The following is a 7,064-nucleotide window of genomic DNA, read 5'->3' as shown; positions in this document are numbered from 1 at the left end:
ACAGTGTCATCAACGATCAAGATGTTGAAATTGTATCATCTTACAAGTACCTAGGCACCTTGATTGATGACCGGCTTAAGTTCGACCTGAACACCACCTCGGTGTGCAAGAGAGGGCAACAAAGACTCTCTGCACTTAGGAAACTGGCTAAGTTTCAGGTGGACAAAACATTGATGGCATTGTTTTACAAAGCTTTTATTGAGTCAATCCTCACATTCTCCATTATCTGCTGGTATGGAAATGTCACCATCAGAGACAAAAATGCACTTTCCAAGATAGTAAATGTGGCCAGTAAGATAGTGGGAGTGAAGTTTGTTAGTCTCACCGAATATTTTAATAAGCAGGTGTTCAACAAAGCGATACAAATATATCAAGACACAAGCCATCCCCTGTATTCTGAATACGTGCTGCTGCCACCTGGCTTGCGTTTGTTGGCATCCTATTGCTTTTAACCATAGGTACAAAAATTCCTTCATCCCCTTTTCTATTCAAGTACTGAATGTACACAACAGGAAAAGATAGATTTGTCCATTTAGTGACCCCCCCCCCCCCCATATTCATTCACTTCCTCCTCTTATATCTAACTTATTTAATTAAGTTTTATCTTGGTTTTACTGACTTTTTAGGCATTGTCAGACCTATTTATGTCGTGTGGTATGTGATCCTGTCTGCAATCAAATTGCCCATTTGGGACAAAGAAATAAATTGAACTTGAAAACTGTCAAAAAATGCAGCCGAATAGCTGTGTGGATGGTACTTTGCAGGGCTGTCGCGTAGGTCAAAACTGACCAGCAGAACTGACCATGTCATGCAAATTATGTTTATTTCATATCAAAACACTTGCATCAGATAAAAGCACAATATAGATGTTATGAGGTGCTTGGTGTACTCAAGTAAATGTACTCCGTTACTGTCTGGCTCTGACTGCGCTGTAGTAGAATTTGCTATATGCACATGATGGGAATGCTCTATGTGTCTCTGCTGTCTTTGAAATGGCAGGTTATCTTTTGTGTGTATTCCTGTTTTGCTTTACTGATGCTAGGGGAAAGTTTGGCTCTCGTTGTTCTCAGATCAGTTTCATCCTTGGCTCTGAAGGCGTTCTCGGCAGCCTATGGACATCTCCTGTCATGTCTTCCAGTTAGCCGGGTCTTTGTGTGTGTCACATCATCGATGCACTTACTGATGTAAGAAGCAACAGGAGCTCCCATGCCACAAGGCACCTGGACCCTCTAGACCACAGTCAAAAACAACAGCAAGTATACTACAATAGCAACAATGACTTAAAACAAATATCAAAAGCAGTAATTACTCTGTGGCACTTTTAAATGTTTAGTGAATGAAAGTTCTTCTGCCAGTTTGTCCTAACAACTGCAATACAAGAAGTAGTGGGAGACAAGCTAACAACACACAACACGGTGATTCTTTGTTGAGAAAACAGGGTGGTAAAACATGTGTGATACTTCCTATTCAATATGGCAACTAGTAGTCTTTATTAACTTATATTATATAAAAAAATACAAAAGAACAACACTCAGCTAAAATATTTGTTGACTGTTGAGTGAGTGAGTGAGTGAGTGTGTGTGTGTGTGTGTGTAGATCTTTATCTTGCAGGCTCCCAGGTTGGCAGACAGGTTTTCCCGCTGAGAAAAAAGGGGGAAGATGGTTAGTGAAAAAGACTGTAACCTGTATTCCAGTTTGATTAGATATTCTAGTGGAGGGATGTTTAGATTAACCAATGTCATAATAGTGTTACAACTAATAAAATATCTGAATACTCCACAGTATGGAAATAAAAAAAACTGGGCCCTGACATTCTGAATTGACAAAAGTTACATTATCAACATCTCAGGTTAGTACATTTACAAGTTCAGAGTGCAAATGAATAAAAAATAGTTTATAGCTCACACTCACCCCAGACAACACTCTACTACCAATTGCCATAAAACCCTACTGTTCATACTTGAATTTCCCCTTGGGGATCAATAAAGTATCTTTCTATCCATCTAAAACATCAGGTACACAGGAGTGTTACAATATAAACTGATTTACGGTATATATGTTTACATGTAGCCTGCAGTACCGGTATATAACTAAATTATAGCATAGACTATAATAACTAAATCTGGTACATTTACATGTCCTACAGTATATGTATGGCTGCTGGAACAACGTAATTTCCCTTTGTGTAATTGTGAGTATCTGGTGTAAAAGATAACCAACTCACCACATTTTGGAAGGCACCCAATCTATTAGGATCTCCATCTTCCCCTGTGGCAGGCAAACAAAGACATAGAAAAATAGTGTCTTGCTTAAAAAGATAACATTGCACTCAACTTTTGTAGACACGTAACACTTTTTATGATGTTCAGTTAATATCTCCTCATGGTCCACTCACTTTACATTCCCTATACGAGCTGTAAAACATCCTGGTCAATTTACACAGTCCCATAAACTGGAACATAGAGTAACTGCAGACAAACATTCTGGGGTTGGTAGCATCTCTAACAATACTAAAACATGCCATGAATATTTTTCAGAGAATACTTTATATTATATTTATATATAATATAGGGGTGAGTTATCTCTGGCGTGTCTTGTTCGGGATTTTGAACATAAACACAAAGATGAACAAACGCAATATCTGGTACGATTACTGATACTGACAGTTACTGATCACTGATTTCAATTATTCCGCAGTGCCATTATACATTTTTAAAAGTGATCAAAAAGTACTGTTACATCATCCATTGTTTTATTTGCAATTTTGTGTATGGAAATAACCTTTGTCTTTCTCTTTTTTAGTACTCTTCTGTACTGCTGCTTGTACATAGGGCTGTTGTGGGGGCACTCTTGTTCTTCACTTCCTTTTCTAGAAACTGTTTGACATAAGCAAATAGTAGAATGTTAATCAAAATGTTAACATACATACAGAACACAAATAACAAGCATATCATATAATTCATCATACAGTGTACAGATTAGGGCCTGTATCTTACATTCTCCGCAACTGACTTTCTTCCCTAACGCAATTACCATTGCTAATCTACACTTGGTGGAAAGCCACATTTTCTGACATGAAGATGGCCTCCTCTCATTGACCCGGCAAATTGTTTGGATCGGTCAGCGCTTTCTTTCCTGAAAGAATACAAGCAACACAAACAATACACAATGTACAATAAGGTCAAATGTGAAATGTAGGAGTGATGTCATGATATTTTTCTGTACATTTTGTTATTTGATGTCATCTAATTTTCAGTGTCCCACATTTTTCAGAATTGGGGTTGTATAGAGACGTTATAATGTATAGAAAATGTGGAATCACCTTTAACCATTAAGGTGAAAATGTCCTTAATGTTATTGAGGCATTTACTTTCCCCCCCACTTAACCTCAGGCCCTGAGGGAGAAGCATTTGTGGGTTTCTCTTTGGGTATTCAAGAAGGAGGACGGGACTCCAGCCCACAGCATTGAGCTTCTCAATCTGAAAAAAAAAAAACCCTGTTACTTTAAAAAAACATTTATAAATTGTGCCAGTGATATATGTTTACGTTTATGTATTTAGCAGACGCTTTTATCCAAAGCAACATACATATAAATTACAACACGCTACGGGCTAGCAGATGCTACGGGAATGCACTAGTTGAGAATGTACTAGTTGAGAATGTACTTGTTGAGAGTGTATGTGGGAAAGGTGTGAAAATATGTGCGTGGGTTTGGTGTGCATGATTCATGTATGAACGTGTCACTACAGGAGCATAGTAGAGGTATTACTCATTTTGACACTTCATTCTTAAAGGTTGTATCAGTGATCCTGGCGGATATTGCCTGTGTTTTTGTTATTGTTTATGTTCAAATTTCTTAGCAGACGTTTTTGTCCGATATATAACTCATTTTATATTTTGTCTGAGGACCAAACAAGACACACAAGAGATAACTCAACCTTACCACCAGTATTCATTTTTAAAAAATCCATGCAATGCTTGGTTATTGTTAGTGGTGTACAACCAACCACAATGTTAATGTCCGGTAGACTCCGCGGTTTGTGGTGCATGGGCTGCGTAAAAATACCAGAGTCTTTTTCAGCGCCTAGAATGACAGGAGAGCTAGCCGACCATGAGAAAATATTAGCTGAACATTATAAAAGTGTTTTGTCTTTACAAATCGCTCATCATCGCTGATACAACCTTTAACCTAACATTAGTACTATGGTAATGTAACCAGGGCCTGTGCTAGCCATTTGGGTGCCCAAAGCACAAATGCATGGTGCCACTCTGGTGCCCCCACTATTTTGGATACTTTATATTGTTGGTTGGTTTAATAGGCCTACTGTTGGCAATGAAAAGTCGTAAATCTACTATGGGTCTCCAACGTCGCTCTGTCAGTAGCCTGGCTGCCTGCCCCTTCTGAAGGCTAAAGCAGTAGGCTACCTTTAAACATAATTGTTGCTGAGAGGAATCCCAGCCTACGAATTCAATAACAAAATAAATCATGCATAATTAAAAATTACCTTGATTTAGGCTACTTGGGTATGGCATAAGGCTTGGCTACACACAGTAAGGTTAATGTGCAAAAAATGAATGAAGTGGCTATTGGCTCGCAAATAAACAGCGGATGGAAAACCTGACACAGTTTGAACTAAATTTAAACTGAACATTGAAGCATAAAATACCAATCATATTTGATATTGGCCATGAGTTCCAACAATGAGCAATATAATCAAACAATCCAAAAGTTAATTAGGCATAAATCCAAACTAGACCGAGAATCTTCTGCTTTTGATACCATGCCACTCCAAATGTGTCTCACCATAAAACGCAGGAAAAAATACCTTAGGCCTGTTGTCCATGAAGGCATGCCTGGCAAATTGATATTTTATGAAGATGTAACTGGTTGCTTTGCTTTCATTAATGGTTTAGCTAGTCAAGTTTGCAAGGAAGAGACATAACGTGTGAACAGGCCACAATATCCAGTAGGGACGTGCTCACACAGATGCGGTAGCGGGCAGGAGAACTGTTAGCACAGGCTTTACATAAAATTATTCAACAGAAGCCTTATAAGAAATAAATGCCTGCCTCGAATAAAGGCCTGTGGTTTGCACAACCTAAGTAGCCTAAATAAAAGACCCGCCACAATTTGAGGATTTGCGGCATGATGATTTTCTACGAGCTATATTTTTTTGGTGCCCCCCAGGCACTTGGTGCCCCACGCGCAGTGCATGTTCTGCTTGTGCGGAGCACCGACACTGAATGTAGCACAAATGACTTACCAGAATAATAGCATCATCCATCAGATGGGAGGTCAGTTGATTCTTTTTGGTATTGGCCTCCCAGGTTTCCTTTTTTTCATTGAAGCTTTCTAGTTGTTTTTTTTGCCTCAGCTTCTGTGGCTGTGGTGCCGTGCATACTGGGCATATTTTGCACCCATTAAAAATGGATGCAAGACATGCAGGGCATTTTTTTTTTTAACCCTCCCATGACAGGCTGCAAAAAATCAACAAGAAAAGCATACCGGTAATTAGAATTGCTATTGTTTAAAAATACAAATTCCTCAGTTGTTTAGAGAGATTGAACCATTAAACAACATGTTCAGTCTTTCAACTCAGTTGTAATAAAGGCAATCCTGTAATAAACAAGATTTCATCTATTTCAAGACTGATATTTGGGACCAACTCAGGGTATCTAGTATAACACTATGCGATTTGCTGTTCCTACATTAAACGTGGATTGATGATTCGGTGTTCCCCCAATGCCAATTGGATATTTAACAGAATCCGATGCTCTTCAGGTTAACAATAATAAAGTAACAATTTAGTGTCTTTCAAATTTGTGAAAATAAAAATCTTGGAATACTTACTATATGAGAATGAAAGGGTGAGTGTGTGTGTCTGTGTGTGTGTGTGAGAGAGAGAGAGAGAGAGAGAGAGACAAGCATGTATCTCGTAAATTATCTGTAACAAAGACAAAAAACATTATTAGAATGATATTTTATCTCTACATTATTAGCAAAAATGATAGATATGATATGATTACTAGTTACATGTTCTACAAGAATAGAATCTCCTTGACTCTAATCGCCTGACCATCAAATTGCTCAGTAACCATTCATGTTATATTCTACACAAGAATGATTGAAGCACATGCGTACATTGCACACACATAAGATATCATATCCACTTGGCGCCTACTACTACTACTTTTGCATACCCCCCCCCCCCCCCCCCCCAAAAAAAAAACAACAACCCCTGCTGATCTGCACCATCTATCTATCATAATATATAAAGCAACAATCGTCAGTGTGTCTGTGGCTCGCTGGGTACTTGTATAAACTTAGCCTTGCCAGACTTATAAACGCTTTAACTTCAAGTAGTAGCATGAACTATACAGGATGAAACCATTTGGCTTAGCTAGCTGCTAATGTGGCATCCAAAAGCCCATGTCTGGTTGCCCAGTTGGCAAGTAGCTGCTACATCAGAAAGTTAATGTTGAGCCCTGAACACAAAATTTTGCTGGCGCAGAAATTAGGTGGAAGCGTGTTACACATATATGCAAATTGTGCCACATAGCTGGCGATGCCAAAAGTACACGTCCAAATCAATGTAAATAAACCAACAGCAGAGTTCCGAATTAGCTAATCTATCTAGCTAGCAGAGGCTCTGGCTAAGTACGTTGCATTTTATTTTGATGCAACAAAGAATTGTATTATGTCAGTCTCTTTCAAATACAGCTCTTACAGTGGAGTTCGAAATAAACAAATAGGAGGACATAATTGTTTTGGCCAAAACTCAATTTTAGACATGTTAAATGCCTATGCATTTCTCTTGCTTATTAGACCCTTGTACTTACCGCTCGGAATCTCGCCCAGGCAATGGTTTCTGGGATCGTCGCACACAGTGACGCGATGCACAAAATTGCGCCAAAATATCAATAGCAATGAAAAAGTACAGTCTTAATATTTTATATCCTTGCTCAAATTTGTAAAATAATGAGCATAAATCTCCGAATGAAAGAAACTTGGGTATATGTAGCCATTACATTTAAACACATCACTTCCCAGAATGCATCTCTTT

The 7,064-nt window shown here is 38.5% G+C and overlaps 1 long non-coding RNA gene across 2 annotated transcripts; it reads right to left on the bottom strand.

Moving 5' to 3' along the window:
• Positions 1-1,466: 1,466 nt before the first annotated feature.
• Positions 1,467-5,845, bottom strand: LOC143099254 (uncharacterized). 2 transcript variants are annotated; one of them, XR_012981454.1, is made up of 6 exons: positions 5,265-5,845; positions 3,323-3,479; positions 2,997-3,135; positions 2,782-2,876; positions 2,225-2,268; positions 1,467-1,640 (listed from the first exon to the last, which is right to left on the bottom strand). It is a non-coding gene; the product is annotated as an uncharacterized LOC143099254 (long non-coding RNA). The 2 variants fall into 2 exon arrangements; XR_012981455.1 differs by having other exon boundaries at positions 3,034-3,135.
• Between the last annotated feature and the right edge of the window lie 1,219 nt (positions 5,846-7,064).

This window comes from Alosa pseudoharengus, unplaced genomic scaffold, assembly GCF_046254945.1.
Source record: "Alosa pseudoharengus isolate Yale_2024_CS ecotype anadromous, Long Island Sound unplaced genomic scaffold, YU_APseudo_1.1 YU_APseudo_1.1_scf_26, whole genome shotgun sequence".
NCBI lineage: Eukaryota > Metazoa > Chordata > Actinopteri > Clupeiformes > Clupeidae > Alosa > Alosa pseudoharengus.
Note: the sequence above shows the minus strand (reverse complement) of the source record. Positions and strands in the feature narration are given on the sequence as shown.